At 43.0% G+C, this 17,508-nt stretch overlaps 1 protein-coding gene and 1 pseudogene across 13 annotated transcripts in view; one reads left to right on the top strand and one right to left on the bottom strand.

The window, feature by feature from the left end:
* Positions 1–14,152, bottom strand: part of HEATR5A (HEAT repeat containing 5A) — a 146,165-nt gene extending 132,013 nt beyond the window's left edge. For 4 of the 13 annotated variants that reach the window (XM_051822141.2, XM_051822145.2, XM_051822147.2 and 1 more), the window contains exons 1-2: positions 13,847–14,135; positions 10,286–10,407 (exon numbers count right to left, since the gene is read on the bottom strand). The gene's annotated coding sequence lies outside the window, so the exon portion shown is untranslated. Of the gene's footprint in view, positions 1–10,285; positions 10,408–13,846 lie in introns of all 13 variants that reach the window. The other 9 variants (XM_051822142.2, XM_070053791.1, XM_070053794.1 and 6 more) reach the window with 4 other exon arrangements.
* LOC138843068 (mitochondrial import inner membrane translocase subunit Tim23 pseudogene) lies at positions 2,436–3,405 on the top strand (annotated as a pseudogene).
* Positions 14,153–17,508: the final 3,356 nt, after the last annotated feature.

The following is a 17,508-nucleotide window of genomic DNA, read 5'->3' as shown; positions in this document are numbered from 1 at the left end:
GGCCCAAGTACTTGGGCACCTGCCACCCACATGGGAGACCCAGATGGTGTTCCAGGCTCCTGCCTCTGGCTTGACCCAGCCTTGGCTGTTGCAGTCAGCAAACAGATCTCTCTGTCTCTCCATCTCTATGACTCTATCTTTCAAACAAATAAATCTTAAAAAAAAAAAAAAGGCTTAGACTTGGATGGGCTTTGCAGCAGTAGTTAAGATACTACTAAGGGGGGCTGGCACTATGGTGTAGTGGGTCAAGCCACTGCCTGCATTGCATATCCCATATGGGTGCCGGTTCGAGTCTCAGCCGCTCCACTTCCGATCCAGCTCTCTGCTATGGCTTGGGAAAGCAGAGGAAGATGGCTCAGGTGCTTGGGCTCCTGCACCCACGTGGGAGACCCAGAGGAGGCTCCTGGCTCCGGAATGGCGCAGCTCCGGCTATTGTGGCCAATTGGGGAGTGAACAAGGGGATGGAAGACCTCTCTCTGCCTTTCCTCTCTCTCTGTGTAACTCTGATTTTCAAATAAAATAAATAAATCTTTAAAAAAAAAAAAGATACTGCTAAGGACACTAGCATCACATACTCCTCTTCCAATTCCAGTCTCCTGCTAATACACATCCTGGGAGGCAACAGGTGACGGCTCAAGTACTTGTCTCCTTACCACCCACGTGTGTGAACCAAATTGAACTAGGGGCTCCTGAGGTCCACTTGGCCCAGCTTCAGCTATCGCTGGTATTTCGGGAGTGATTCAACAGCTGGGAGATCTGTACCTCTGTTTCTCTATGCCATTCAAACAAAACGATTTTACAAACATTTTTTTAAAGCAGGGTTGGGGGCATTGTGATATCTGCATCCCATTTCAAAGTGCCTGAGACTGAGCCCTGTCCCTGCTTCTGATTCAGCTTCCTGCTAATGCACCTGGGAGACAGCAAGTGATAGTCCAAGAACTTGGGTTCCTGCCTCTCCCATGAAAGATCCTGATGGAGTTCCTGGCTCCTGGCTTCCACCTGACCCAAGCCCAGCTGTTGTAGGAGACTGGGGAGCAAATCAGTAAACAGCAGATTGAGCTCTGTCTCTCAAATAAATAAGTAGAACTTTCTAAAATTTTTTTAAAAAATGTACCATTTCAGTAAATTTGAGGATCTCTCATTAAGATAAAATTAAAAATTTTCACTTACAAGATTTCTAAGGATTTTTAATAAGGTTAATGTGTATTATGAATCTCCATAAATGTAATACAGTATGAACTATTAGCAAAATGCTGCCAGCACGAAATTAACTTCCAAGTCTAAGTAAATTGCTCTAAGGAGAAATATTAACATGCACCAGTTATGATCACTTACTCTGTATTTTTAAAAAGTACACAAGAATATTAATTTCATTTACTTTACAACCAAATATTATTTGTGCTTACTCTGGAGCCAATAATTGAACTGAATTATAAAGGCCCTTAGATCTTTTTAGACTTCATGTTTCTCTGGGGTGCTATTTACTTCAATAAAAACTGCCTGTCCTTTTTGTATATGAGACTCCTAGTTACTCAGTCATAACTTTTATCTCTGAGATCTTCTATGTCAATTAGGCACTGTAAACTAGACCTAAGGCACTAAAGAACTATCCAAATCATGATTCTCAAGCTAGCATAACCCCAGCCGGGTATCCACAGAATAAACATGAGCATATTACTAGATGATCAAATATTAAAGATTTTCCTCTGAGATTTAAAACACTACTTTATATTAAAATACAAAGGCATTTACTATGCATTAGAAAAAATTTTGAGACACAAATGTTAATTCAAAGAAATTCTAAGCATAATGTTTCTGTAAGAAAACCAATCCCCTTTATTGGTTAGAATGCTAGTTTAAGGGAAAAGCTCAAGAATCACTAAGCTCCCAGTGAGTTGAACTATATGAAATTGCCATTGGTGAAGTGTAAAAAAAAAGGCTGAATAATAGCCATTTACAATCAGTACCATAATCAGTCTTCAAAGGTCTGGTGCAGTGTATGGGAGACTAATGTTTGTATTTTGCTTGGTATTCTTTCTAGTATGCTCTATCATGTTCAGTGACTTCAGCCCAGAGTTAACATGTATGTTTAAATACTGTTGAATGAGATAGAAGCTGCTAATTATGCCAGTCCTAACAGAAAATGCTAACATAATTTTCTCCACCTAGAGTTTAGAGATTTTGATACTTTCTTAAAATGATTTTACCATTTTAAGGAGGGAAAAGAGAAAAATTACAAATAATCAAAGAGAACATCGAACACAAGATAAATTTATTGGATTGATTTGTTATAGTTTTTCCTTTCAGACCTGAAAAGAATAATTAACAAAATGGAAAAGTTACTAGGCAGTAAATGGAAATGTGTTGAGCTTTTCGGTATCTCTCATACTTAAATCTCAATTACTTTTGACTTTCTCAGATTTGTTCAGGGAGCCTGGAAGGTCAGCATGTGAAGGAGGCAGTGGGATCACGGGTCTCCCTGCTGTGACTGAGAAGCAACGGCTAAGCAGGTGGCGGCCGGAGCCAGTGGCGGGAAACACACTGGAGGTTGGCTGCGACAACATGAAGGGCTGTGGAGGAAGCAACAAAACCACAAGGGGTTTGGCTGGCTTTTTCAGAGCAGGTCACTTGCACAGTGGACCTGGCCAGCATCCCACTAACTGGAATGAACCCTCTGTCTCCTTATTTAAATGTGGATCCACGATCACTTGTGCAGGACACAGATGAGTTTATGTTCCCAATGGGGGTTAATAAAAACCTGGGGCAGATTCAAACTGGCCTTCTTTACCATTGGAGGATGTTGCATGACAGGGGCTGCACTGGGGGCAGTGAACGGTCTTTGGCTAGGATCAAAGGAAACCCAGAACATGGCCTGGTCCAAACCAAGAAACATACAGAGTTTGAACATGGTGACTAGGCAAGGGGCATTTTGGGCTAATACTCTAGGATCTCTGGCTTTGCTCTATAGTGCACTGAGAAAGTTCGAGGGGCAGAAGATGACCTCAACACAGTAGCAGCGGGAACCACGACAGGCATGTTGTATGAATGCACAGGTGGTCTGGCAGGACACACTCTGACCAGCCTCTGTGCGCCCTGTAACTGGGAGCACAGGAAAGGCTCCCTGCTGCAGCAGTCGCTCAGAAGATGCTGCCGACTCACGGGAGGAGGACACTGCAGTTGTCACCAGATCAGTTTAGCAGTCAGTCTGGAGCTGTTCTACTTACAACTATCTATGAAAAACTGGAGACTCTGGTTTGCTGTGACGAAGATCATGGATGGTTAACAAAGACTGGCACTTCTTCTTGCCCTTACACGTGGAAGCCAAACTCCTTTGGTGGGGCTCACTAAGTAATGTGGTTCTCTTCTCGATTGGAGAAGATGTTGCACTTCTCTCTTCTACCTTCCTGACTAAAAAAACACTGATTTCCAGAATTCAGGTCCTTGCTGTAACACTCTATCACCAAGTTTGTTCACTTAATGTTCACTAATGATGCCCTGTATTCCAAATAAAGGGTGAAAACAGAACCAATGGTGTAACTCCAACATACAGTGGGTGTCTCCTATTAAAAACATGTATCTGACTATAATGTCAAAGTTATTCTTGTCCATTACTGTCCCAGCCAGGCCAAAACAAACTATTCCTGTTGGTGTTGAAATGAAGGGCTACTGGTGGTATTAACAGGTAGGGTAAGAATTTCCTGCAGTGGAGCTGACACTAAACCTCACAGTGTTTCATGTTAACCATTAAAGTAGTGGACTAGAATATTGTGTCGAACAATAACAACAAAGACATAAACAAACCAAAAACAGAAACAACAAACCCGCAACTCTCAAGAACTCCCGTAGTTCAGGAAACATATGTAAATCTTAAAATCCAAACATCTCCAAAAAATAACAATAATTCACGTTAATCTAGAAAGATGCTAGATCATTCTACACTGACCTCAGATTCTCATTTGAGACTCAAGATTTGCAAAATTATGGGTTACAAAAAAGGAACTCACAAGTTACACACAGCATCAGATCATGCTTGCTATGTTGCTAAGAAAGTCTTCCCCCAGTAGACAGTCACAATCCCAAAGGAGGTCTGCTAATATACTTTTGTTTTTAAAGATTTATTTATTTATTTGAGAGGAAGAGTTACAGCAAGGGAGAAATGCAGAGACAGATCTTCAATCAAGTGGTTCGCTCTCCAGCTGGCCACAATGGCTGGCACTGCGCCCATCCAAAGCCAGGACCAGGAGCTTCTTGGTCTCCCACGTGGGCGCAGGGGCCCAAGGACTTGGGCCATCTTCTACTGCTTTCCCAGGCCATAGCAGAGAGCTGGATTGGAAGTGGAGCCAGGATTCTAACCAGCACCCATATGGAATGCTGGCGCCTCAGGCTAGGGCGATAACCCCCTATGCCACAGTGCTGGCCCCTGCTTCACTTCTGATGCAGCTCTCTGCTATGGCCTGGGAAAGCAGTAGAAGATGGCCAAGGTCCTTGTACCCCTGCACCCACGTGGGAGACCCAGATGAAGCTCTAGACTCCTGTTTTGGATTGGCTAACCTCTGGCCACTGCGGCCATTTGGGGAGTGAATCAGTGGATGGAATATTCTCTTTCTCTTTCTCCCTCTCTCTTTTCTCTCTTTCTCTCTCTCGCTCTCCTTCCTCCCCCTTTCCTTCTCTCCCTCTTTGCTTCTGCCTCTCTGTAACTCTGCCTTTCAAATAAATAAATCTTTAAAAATTTTATGAAAACTGCAAGTATTTAAGTTTCATAGGTTAAGAATAAGAACTATAGATAAATGGTGTTTACCAAAGGGTGCTTTGTAGAACAAGAATAGTGCCAGAGACTGAGTACAAGTATTCTGAGGTGGGGCAGAATCCAAGTGAGGAGACTTTTGGAAAACAGCTGAGTTGGCTGTTTTCCTTACCAGTGTTTTGCCCCACAACTCCAACACAGATATGAATTTTAACATTTCTTAACATGTGTTAGCTATAGATCTCTCCCCCAACACCCACTTCCCTCTGCCCAGTTTTTTTAAATACTGCTATGAATCATATTATATTAAATTATCTAACATTCACAATTCTAAACACCAACAGAATCTTCTCTAAGCTTCTGCTGGAATATGAATAAAGAAAGAAAAGACAGTTTAAATTAACTTAATATATTCTATATCGATGAGATCACATAAAAATTTGTGTTATTCATACTTTAGAGTTTTACATACATATCCTTTTCAAACTAAAAATGGCTTTTTGTATCATAAATTTTAAAATTCAACTTTTGGAATTCTGAATATAAATTCCCATACAATCAAATCTTTATTTCCTAAGTCACACCACAAAAATCTAATTTATACCTTGCTCCAGGCACAGCACTAATAAACTATTTTAAAATATAATGAAAACACATTCGGTGTACCAAGATTCCAAGAATATTTCCTGCAAATGTGGTAGGAATGGCAAGAATGTTGCCTCTCACCACTGTGTAATACAAGATATTAGGAGAGCAAATATACACAGCTCCAAGAACAGATGGGTAGCTTGAGAAGTTAGAGTGGTATAGGAAAGAGGAATTACAAAAACAAGGACTATATAAAAGTGGAGTGAGGAACAGCTAGAGGTGGGATGCTACTTTGCACACTTCCTTTTTTTCCAAAATACTGCATGTTACTGTTAGGGATGAGAGAAAACACTTATTACTCTGCCTTCTGGCTACCACTATCATAGTCTGTCCACGTAATACAGTAGACATACACAATCTATTGTGTCAAACTCCAAGTTGGTCTGGGGCAGCACCTTGTAATCAACCTAACTTGATATTTCTGCAGCAAAAGATAGACATGCTCACCTAAGATGGGATAAATAATGACTATAAATACCTTTGCAGAAGTTCACACCATGTTTTGCTACCAAATGAGGAAAGAAAAAAAAACTTTTCAGTCTTCTGGAATTAAAGCAGAAGCTGAATTCAATGGAAGTCCGAGAGATTGCCAATGGGAGCCCCAGTTGGCCAAATGCTGTTTCTGGCATTCTCCTTCCAGATTACAGAAGAGAAAACCTCTAGCACAAAAAAAAGAAGTACTCTTGGTGGGGAGAGACTGAGCAATAGGAACCAACTCTAATAAGACAGTAATAGGAAACAGAATAAGTGATTTTTAAGAATCTCCTTATTAAAACTTTTAACTCACTATCTCACTTCATCTTCTAACACTGAAATTTAGATAGTATTTTCATTTTACAAAACACAATGACTTTAGAAATTTATCCAATGCTAAAATGCTATTTAAGTCAAGAAAGACAGTTATGCCCACCTCTGTATAGTTTTCATGTCCATATTCTTCAATAACTGGAGCCTTCTGATAGTGTCCAATCATGGCTGTTAATAAAAGCTACTGCCATAGCTGCTGAAGTACCTAATCCTCCCAGCTTTACTGTTCTGTTACCACTTCACTCTCCTCTTAGGTCTCCGAATACTTTGAGGCTTTCTGTTAAACTGCTAGGTCTGTGGCGCAACAGGTTAAAGCCCCAGCCTGCAGCGCTGGCATCCCATATGCATGCTGGTTTGAGACCTGGCTTCTCCACTTCGATCCAGCTCCCTGCTAATAGGCCTAGGAAAGCAGCGGAAGATGGCCCAGGTCCTCAGGCCCCTGCACCCACACGGAAGATCCAGAAACAGCTCCTGGCTCCTGGCTTCAGATCGGCTCAGCTCCCGCAAGGCTGTTCAGACCATTTGGGGAGTCAATCAGCAGATGGAAGACCTCTCTCACTCTGTCTCTATCTCTCTTTGTAACTCTTTCAAATAAATGAATAAATAAATCTTAAACTGCTAGGTCTCCTGGTTTTCTAGAGACAAAAGCTTCTAGAGAGTCCCTTCCATCTGGACAGTAAATCAGCATGTACTAAATGATTTAGCTTAGTCTTTGGACATTCCTGACAATTTTTTCACTCTTCATTTCATACAACTCTTCTACCTCCCTGGGAAAGGAAGTTTCATTCTGGACATTCAGGAATGCCAGAGGCATATTTTTTTTTTAAGATTTTATTTATTTATTTATTTGAGAGGTAGAGTTACAGAGGGAGAGACAGAGAGAAAGGTCTTCCATCCGTTGGTTCACTCCCCAAATGGCTGCCAACGGCCAGAGCTGTGCAAACCCGAAGCCAGGAGCTTCTTCCTGGTCTCCCATGTGGGTGCAGGGGCCCAAGGACTTGGGCCATCTTCTATTGCTTTCCCAGGCCACAGCAGAGAGCTGAATCGGAAGAGGAGCGGCCGGGACTAGAACTGGTGCCCATATGGGATGCCTGTGCCACAGGTGGAGGATTAACCAACTGTGCCACAGCGCCCGCCCCCCAGAGGCATATTTTAAGAAGTTTTACTCTTTTTCCAATCTCTCACCACACTCATCTCAAAGTCACTACCTGGCAATCTCACTACATCGTACATAGTTGAGAATTTAGTAACAGGAAGTGAAAGACAATACAAAGTCTACACAACATTTAATTGTTTTAGATAACTCATAGAATTTACTGACATAAATCCTTCAATGTCTATTCATTCTTTGTTTAGACAATGTCTGGTAATGATAGTTCCCCAGAATCCAGCTAGGATGGAACAAAGGATAAATCTATCAAGACTAGTAAGAATTCAGAGAAGGTAGCTAACAGTGATGGAAAAGACTGAAATACTACTTCCTAAAAATATTTTAATAAGCACAGCAATATGGTGTTATTCAAGAGCAAAGTGTATAAGATTCCATTACTGGCCAGCGCCGCGGCTCACTAGGCTAATCCTCCACCTAGCGGCGCCGGCACACCGGGTTCTAGTCCCAGTCGGGGCGCCGGATTCTGTCCCGGTTGCCCCTCTTCCAGGCCAGCTCTCTGCTGTGGCCCGGGAGTGCAGTGGAGGATGGCCCAAGTGCTTGGGCCCTGCACCCCATGGGAGACCAGGAGAAGCACCTGGCTCCTGCCTTCAGATCAGCGCGGTGCGCCAGCCGTAGCGCACCAGCCGTGGCAGCCATTGGAGGGTGAACCAACGGCAAAAGGAAGACCTTTCTCTCTGTCTCTCTCTCTCTCACTATCCACTCTGCCTGTCAAAAAAAAAAAAAAAAAAAAAAAAAAAAAAAAAAGATTCCATCACTGCCCCAGCACAACAAGATTCATAGGAAGCCAGCAACCCTTGTTCAGTTTCCAAAATAACTCCACCTATATATCTGATGCTCTCCCAATCTGCCACCCAGGACTTTGCAGTTTAGCCTAATGGGACTGCCTTCTTTAAGCATTCTTTTCCCCTCCTTGGTTTTTGGCTCTTACATCCTGGCTTAGCATTCAGCTACATCCTCAGTCCACTCGCTGGACTAGCAAGTTGGCTCTTCCTCACAGTTCCCACTTCTTTTTTTCATTTATGTGAAAGGCAGAAAGAAACAGAGATCTCCCATCATCTGGGTCACTATTCAAATGCCCTATCAGCCATAACTGAGCCAGGCTAAAACCAGGAGCTAGGAATTCAATCTTAGTCTCCCTTATGCGTGGCAGGGACCCAACTCCCTGAGACATCACCTGCTGCCTTCCAGAGTGTGCATTAGCAGGAAGCTAGAATCAGGAGTAGAGCCAGGGCTCAAACCCATACACTCTAACATGGGGCGCAGGCGTCCCGAGCAGCATTCTTAACCACTGTGCCAAATGCCCACTCCTGTTTCTCACTTTTACCCACAATATACCTTACAGAATAGAATTTAGTTCTATTTATGATCTCCTGGAGCCCCACTACTTGGCAGACACTGCTTCTGTCAGATGTCCAGCTAGATTGCAAGGACAGCTCCTGGGATTAACTCCGTATTACCCTGCCACTGTCATGGCCCATGCATATAATACGAAGGACATGTCATGTACTGAATCTGGCCGGTGCCGCGGCTCACTTGGCTAATCCTCCGCCTGTGACGCCAGCACCCTGGGTTCTAGTCCCGGTTGGGGTGCCGGATTCTGTCCCAGTTGCTCCTCTTCCAGTCCAGCTCTCTGCTGTGGCCCGGGAAGGCAGTGGAGGATGGCCCAAGTGCCTGGGCCCTGCACCCGCATGGAAGACCAGGAGGAAGCACCTGGCTCCTGGCTTCGGATTGGCGCAGCGCACCGGCTGCAGCACGCAGACCGCAGCACGCCGGCCATAGCACGCCGGCCATAGCAGCCATTTGGGGGGTGAACCAACGGAAAGGAAGACCTTTGTCTCTCTCTCTCTCTCTCTCTCACTGTCTAACTCTGCCTGTCAAAAAATAAAAAAAAAATTTTTAAATGTACTGAATCGAACTTACAGGCAGTACCCTGTAATTAAGCTAATTGATATTTCTGCAGAAAAAGACAAACATTCACATAAGATGAGACAAATCATAGCTACACTTTGCAGTTACTCAGGCCATGTTTTGCTACCAAATGAGCAAAGAAAAAAACTTTTCAGAGCCTTTTGGACTCTGGAACTAACATTAAATAATTTTTATATAACTTTTTTTTCCTGATTTACTCCCAAAATATGTATTTTTAAACTTCTGCTGTTTCAATGGGTAACTATACTATTAAAAAAAACGTATTACCTGTATTAACTAAGATACAGACACAAAGATATGCATATATTCCATATATAAAACTTAAAAATGCAACAGAAAAGGACATAAATGCTGTTGTATACTTAACCACAGAGAAGCATAACTTGGGTAATAAGGACAATTACCTTACATACTGAAAAAATATACACATAAAACATTTTATTTGGTAAAATTAGTACCACACCACAGTTTTAAGATTAGCAAAGTTATACAGTTTTAAATATCTGGAATTATCACCTCCTCCAAGTTTTCCTTCTTTTGTATCACATAGCCAACATCAATTTCTGAGGTAAGGAACTAATATAGTGCTTTGATATGGCTATATGTGCCTCTTTTCTAAAAACAAGTATCTTCCAAGATATTACTATTAAAAGAGAAAGCCCAAACATGATTCAAGGATACAAGGTCCCATTTCAATCTATGGAGTATCTATTTAGAGAGTCTAATTTTCTATTTGGTTAAGGTACAAATACACAGGATTTTATTTACAGTTACACTTTAAACAATAACCTGACCTTATGCCCAATTGGTGTGCCACTAGATTCAAAATTAAAAAAGAAATGTTTTGAGTAAAGGTAATTTATTGCTGCTTATGATAAATACCATGAACATGTTTCAAAATTTATTAAATGAATAACATTTTCCATTCCAGATACAAACTAAAACTCAAAATTATAAAGTTGATAGAAAAACATAAAAGTGCTCACCCTTTCACTAGCCTTCCAAAAGACTAGTTGATGAAATTATAGATACCAGGAAAATGTAGCAGAAAAGCCATGCCCTTCTTCCCTGTCTAGGGTCCAGAAACATTTATAGATCCTACACGTACCTGATACAATAAGAAGAAAGCAAAGTTAAGAATTAAAACTAAATTAACCTATTATTTCCTCCAATTGATTTGGGAATTAAGTATTCAGAATAGTAATTCAGGGATCTACAATTTCTTTTTTCTGTAAAGGACCAGAAAGTAAATACTTTAGGCTTTATTTGGCCACAGTTTCTATCACAACTACTCCTAACACTACATGAACAGCCATAAGCAATACATAAACATGAGTTTGGCGATGTTTAAATCAAATTTGACCTGCGAAAGCCACCAGCAAGACTGATTTGATCCACAGCCTGTGGGTTACAGAGCCCTATTCTTTTTAAGATTTATTTATTTGAAAGGCAGAGTTGCACAGAGAAAGAAGGAGGGACAAAGAGAGATCTTCCATCTGCTGGTTCACTCCCCAAATGGTGGCGAGGCCAGGGCTGGACCAACCCAGAGCCAGGAGCCAGGAGCTTCTTCCAGGTCTCCCACATGGGTACAAGGGCCCAAGCACTTGGGCCATTCTCATCTGCTTTAGCAAGGCCCATCAGCAGAGAACTAGATCAGAAGTAAAGCAACCAGGACTCAAACAAGCATCCACATGGGATGCTGGTGTCACAACACTAGACCACAGACCCCTATTCTAATCAAAAGGATTTAACACTAGAACTGGATGATGGATCCAGTTAAAAAACATAGGCAAGTGTTTAAGAACTCCTGGGGCCCCAGTTAATTCATTTCTTAAGTGAGGCTTAATAACAATTTCTCTTTGTCTTAACAAAGGAAAGTGCTTTTTATATAGAAGAACTATGGTCTCATTAAATTGTTCAAACCATTCAATTATACTATGGGATAATTAACAAAGCACACAAGACTCAATAGGATATTTTTAATGCAGATGTCATTACATTGGCTACCCAGGATTCAGAATAAAATAACTTTAGAATTAAAACCCACAGGACTAGCGTTGTGGCACAATGAGTTAAGCTGCCACCTGCACCCCATATTGGAGTGCCAGTTGGAGTCTCGGCTGCCCCGCTTCTGATCCAACCAGTTGCTAATGTGCCTGCGAAGGCAGCAAAGGATGGCCCAAATGTTTGGGCCCCTGGCACCCATGTGGGAGACCAAGATGAAGTTTCTGAATCCTGACTTCCACCACTGCAGTCACCTGGGAAGTTAATCAGCAGATGGAAGATTTCTCTGTCTTTCAATTAAATAAATAAATCTTTAAAAATAGGTAAAATAAAATCATAAACGTAAAGTTTTTTTAAACATCTAGAATTTTATCCCTCATTTTATTCATACTTAAGAAAGTTTCATAGGGGTCGGCGCTGTGGCATAGCAGGTAGAGCCACCACCTGCAGTGTTGGCATCCCATATGCACACCAGTTCAAGTCCCAGCTGCTCCACTTCCAATCCAGCTCTCTGCTATGGCCTGGGAAAGCAGTAGAAGATGGCCCAAGTCCTTGGGGCTCTGCACCTGTGTGGGAGAACTGGGGGAAGCTCCTGGCTCTTGGCTTCAGATCGGCACAGCTCTGGCCAGCTCTGGTCGTTGTGGCCAACTGGGTTGTGAACCAGCGGATGGAAGACCTCTCTCTACGTCTCCTCTCCTCTCTATGCATGTAACTCTGACGTTCAAATAAATCTTTTATATATAAAAAAAGAGAGTTTCATAAATGTTTTTTGTAAACTACTTCATTGACTGTTTCAAAGGAAAGCTGGATGAAAAGATGGTAAGTTTTTTGGATAAAAGCAAATGAAAAATAATTGTTCCATAGAAAATAAATATAGTCAGTAATTTAAATGATCATAAAGTCAGATACAATGATAAAGGAAAAGGATGGGGAGTGGCTTAATCGAAGATCCCATAAATAGTAGTGAAGTTTAAGCTAGAATCAGGTCTCCTTTCAGTTCAGGAGAAAAGACTATTCCTATTCTGTAGCTATTTATACAAATAACTGCATTCCAAAGCACAACAAAGACAACCTCCTTCAGTATTCTCCAACTGCTTACCTATTTTATTACAAGAAAAAAAAAAACCGATGGCATTAACATGTAAGCCAAATCTCAGTTTCAACGCTTATCTAAAATCACTTTCTCAAAGACAAAATTTTTTAAATGTTTAGAAAAGCAAAGGAGAGGCCGGCGCTGCGGCTCACCAGGCTAATCCTCCACCTGCGGCGCCGGCACACCGGGTTCTAGTCCCGGTTGCTCCTCTTCCAGTCCAGCTCTCTGCTGTGGCCCGGGAGTGCAGTGGAGGATGGCCCAAGTGCTTGGGCCCTGCACCCACATGGGAGACCAGGAGGAAGCACCTGGCTCCTGGCTTCGGATCAGCGCAGCGCGCCAGCCGCAGCACGCCGGCCTTAGCGGCCATTTGGGGGGTGAACCAACGGAAAAGGAAGACCTTTCTCTCTCTCACTGTCTTACTCTGCCTGTCAAAAAAAAAAAAAAAAAAAAGAAAGAAAGAAAAAGAAAAAGAAAAAAGAAAAAAGAAAAGAAAAAAAGAAAGAAAGAGAAGAAAACCAAAGGAGAAAATTCTTTCTCCTCCATCTAACGCCTGGCCTTAATGATACTTCTTCATTCCCTACACCTCCAGGGATCTCACCAAGAATATTTTCTCTAAAAGTTAGCTGGACTTGCAGCCTCCATTATTTCCTCCTTAAACTTGTAAGATCTCCTGGATGTTAGTTCCTTAAAGACGCCTAAACTGCACACAAAAGGGGTTGAGCATTTGTTGAGCAGACATGAATGCGCACAGAACAATCATGACCCTTAATAAAGGATATCAAGCCATATAACTATCACCTGTCTTGACGGTTAAGAAAATTATTTTAGCCTGCCAGAGATGTCCACAGCTCATGGTTAATAAGTACCACGAAGCGCTTTATAAAGTTTCCGAAGACTTGATAACCACTTTGCACTGACCTACGTGCTGGCTGAGGAGAGGAAGAAAGGTGTTCTCCTCCCAAGCAAAGGGTACCGCAGGCAAACGCTTATCTCTCCCTCAGGAAAGGACTGAAAACGGAAGGCGACGTCGGTTCCCCACTGCTGGCTTCTGGAAACCTCGCCCGAAGCCAGGGCTAGGGCCCCGCTCCGGGCCGGCCCGGGGCGCTGCAAAGGGCGGGTCCCGCGAGCCGCGAGCCGCGAGCCGGGCGCGGCGGGCTCCGACCGCTCGACCTTCCCCGCACTCCCGGCGTCTGCGGCTCCCGCCGACCGCCACTCACGCCTACCTGTTGTGCCCGGCTGAAGCCAGACTTTCCCGCAGCCCGGGAGCAAGGACAGACCGGAGTGGCCACCGGCCGGCCCGCGCCCCAGTCAGCCCCTCCAGGGCGGGTTGTGGCCTCTGGGGCCACGACACCCAACCCCTCGAGCCGCTAGCGCACGCGGGCTCTTAGCTTCCCCGGCGGCCACATCGCAGCCTCGACCACCCCCAGCATCCCCGAGCCTCCCAACTCACGGTGCGGGCCCCGGTGCGTGTTCCTCTCAGCAGGCAGGCAGCCCCGACACCGCCCCTTCGCGCCCGGAGCAGCCCCTCTCCCGGGATCCCTGACTGCTCGCCTTCGGGACTCCCCCTCGGCTCAGCGTCCGTCCGGGTCCCGCCACGTTACGGGCTCTGGGGTGCAGCACGGCAGCGTCGGGACTTGCCGGCGGCGCCGACTGCGAGGCAGCCGGGCGGGCGGGGAGCGTGCGGGGCGGGGTCGCTGAGCTCGCACGGACGAGCACCGCGGGAGCTGGCGGTTGGGAGCGCGCCCTGCGCCGCGCCGCCAGTCCGAGGCCCCGACAGCCGGTCGCCGAGCCATCGAACGCCCACTCTGGCAGGCGTGACTGCTCCACTGCGGAAAGAGCGATGGAGACGTCTGCGGGCCAAGTTGAGGCCAGGACAACAGCTTTGCAGTCCGGAGATTCCGGCCACAGCTATTTTCGTCAGTTTTTATCTCCAGCCAGAATCCGTGGGTGCAGCACCGGGGCATCTGAAGGCAAAGACACAGCAGGAGGCTGGAGAAATCCAGGCAGGACCAAGAGCTGTGGGTGGAGGTGGTGGGGTGTCCCATAAGTCAGGGACCCCAGAGAGCCTTGACTTAAGGGCCTGAAGTGACTTGCTCAAGGTCACACCCTAAGCCGATGGCAGAACTGAGGCTAGCTGGCTCTGACTCATGTGCGTTTTCCAACTGTGCTCAGCATTTTCAGTGTAATTTTTCAAATTTTATTTTGAAACAATCTAAACTTTACAAAAAAGTTGCAACTACAGTACAAAGAGCAAAGAACTTTTTGTTTGAGACTTAAGTTGCGGACAGTGACACTATGCCACATTGTCTCTAAGCACCTTCCACATAATCATGATATAACTATCTAAATCAAAAACGGTTATTTGATACATTATTCTTTACCAGTTGTCCCAATGATGATCTTTATGGTAAAGGATCAGTTAAGGATCGAGTAGTGTACTTACTTGTATCTTTAGCTGCCTTCAATCTGGAACACTAACTCAGTCTTCCCTTCCCTTACATATCCTTACCATTTTTGTATTTGAGAGGCAAAGAGAGAGTTCCCATCTGCTGATTCACTCGCTCAAATGTTGGCAACAGTCCTAGCCAGGAACCAAGAACTCAATACAGATCTCCCATGTAGGTGGCAGGAACCTAATAACTGGAGCCATCATCAACTGTCCCCCAGGGTGTGCATTACCAGAAGCTGGAGTCAGGAGCTGAACTGAGTATGCAATCCAGGTTCTCTGGTATGAGATGCAGGTGTTTTAACCAGTATCTTAACTACAGGTCTAAACTGGCCAATTATTTGTGCAGAACAGCAATTACTTTGAGCTTGTTTGATATTTACTCCTGAGTAGACTCAGGCTAGGTATCTTTGACAGAACTGTCAAAGAAGTGATTCTTTATTCTCATTGCATTCTGACAGGTGGCATGATTTTAATTTCTCTCATTACTTTCATAAAGTGGTATATAAAAAGTTACATTTTCCCCTTTGTAATTAAGAAGTTTGGGGAAATTCTTTGAAACTAAAATTTTAAGGTGCTTGTAAATATCTTGTTTCTCATTAAACTTAATGTACTATTATTAGTATGGATCCAAAAGTTTCTATATTATTAAACATGTAGTAATCTATTCTTTTTTATAGAGTGCATTTTTAAATTTTATTTAAGGAATACAAACTTCATGCATTTAATATATACAAATTTGGGGACACAGTAATTCTTCCCCCACACCTCCCTCCTACGCATAATCTCACACTCCCCTCCTCCTACTCCCTTTCCCATTCTTAATTTTTACAAAGGTCAGTTTTAAGTTAATTTTATACTCATAAGTTTAACCCCACACTAAGTAGAGAGTTCACCAAGTAGTGTGAGGAAAAAAGAAAAAAAGAACAGAAACAAACAAATGAAAAAGAAAAACATTGTTCCTTGACAGTCAAGAGCTATTCAAAAATCATCACATCTCCAGGTGTCAGTTTTGCTCCTATAGATTATCTTTCAGGTATTACATTAGTTACCACAGATCAGAGAGATCATATGGTATTTGTCTTTTTCTAACTGGCTTATTTCACTAAGTATAATGGTTTCTATTTGTATTTATTTTGTTGCAAATGACAGGACTTCAACTTTTTACTGCTGTGTAGTATTCCATAGTGTATCATATCATAATTTCTTTATCTACTCTTCTATTGATGAACATCTGGGTTGATCTCATATCTTAGCTATTATAAATTGAGCTGAAATGATTATGGGAGTATAGATAACTTTCATATGCTGATTTCATTTCCTTTGGATAAATTCCCAGGAGTGGGATGGCTGGATCATATGCTAGGTCTATAGTCGGCTTTCTGAGATAACTCCATACTGTCTCCCACAGTGGCTGTACCAGTCTACATTCCCACCAACAGTGGATTAGGGTACCCTTATCCCCACATCTGTGCCAGCATTTGTTGTTTGCTAATTTCTGTGTGAGAGCCATTCTAACCAGAGTGAGGTGAAACCTCATTGTGGTTTTTATTTGCATTTCCCTAATAGCTAGAAATCCTGAGCATTTTTTCATGTGTCTGTTGGCCATTTGAATTTCCTCTCTTGAAAAATGCCTGTTCAAGTCCTTTGCCCATTTCTTTACTAGGTTGTTTGTTTTGTAGTTGTTGAGTTTCTTGTGCTCTTTATAGATTCTGGAAATTGATCCCTTATCAGCTGCATAGTTTGCAAATATTTTTCCCATTCTGTTGGTTGCCTCTTCACTTTGTTGAGTGTTTCTTTTGCAGAGTAGAAGCTTCTCAGTTTAATGTAGTCTCATTTGTTAATTTTGGCTTTGATTGCCTGTACTTCTGGGGTCTTTTCCAAGAAATCTTTCCCTATGCAAATATCTTGCAGAGTTTACCCAATGCTCTCTAGTAATTTGATGGTATCACATTGTAGATTTAGGTCTCTGATCCATTTTGAGTGGATTTTTGTGTAACGTGTAAGGTAGGTGTCTTGTTTCAAACTTCTACATGTGGAGATTTGGTTTTCCCAGGACCATTTATTGAAGAGACTATCTTGGCTCCAGGGATCGATTTTTGCTCCTTTGTAAAGATAAGTTGGTTGTAGATGCATGGATTGATTTCTGGAGTTTCTACTCTGTTCCACTGGTCTGCACATCTGTTTTTGTGCTAGTACCAGGCTGTTTTGATTATAACTGCCCTGAAGTATGTCTTGGTATCTGGCATTGTCATGCCTCCATTGTAATCTGTTTCTGTCATTGTTTATTTTGATGCTCAAATGATCTCATTTAGTTAGGAGGAGCCCCATTCATTCTGACTTCCATGCCTTTACACGTATGTTTTAAATTCTTTCCCAAATATTCATTATACAACATTTAAAAATATAGAATATTTGAGTTTATATACAACATACCTATCATCCAGATTCTATATTAACATTTTATTATCTGTGCTTTTTAAGAAATAATTTATTTATTTGAAAGGCAGAGAGACAGAGGAGAAGAAGACAAGGAGCTCTCCCATCCACTGGTTCATTCCCCCAAGTGTCTGCAACAGCTAGTGGTTGGTCAGGCTGATGCCAGGAGCCTAGATCTTGGTATTAGTCTTCCTAGTGGGTAGCAGGGACTCAAGTACTTGAGCCAT

This window comes from Oryctolagus cuniculus, chromosome 12 (genome assembly GCF_964237555.1).
Source record: "Oryctolagus cuniculus chromosome 12, mOryCun1.1, whole genome shotgun sequence".
Taxonomy (NCBI): Eukaryota; Metazoa; Chordata; class Mammalia; order Lagomorpha; family Leporidae; genus Oryctolagus; species Oryctolagus cuniculus.
Note: the sequence above shows the minus strand (reverse complement) of the source record. Positions and strands in the feature narration are given on the sequence as shown.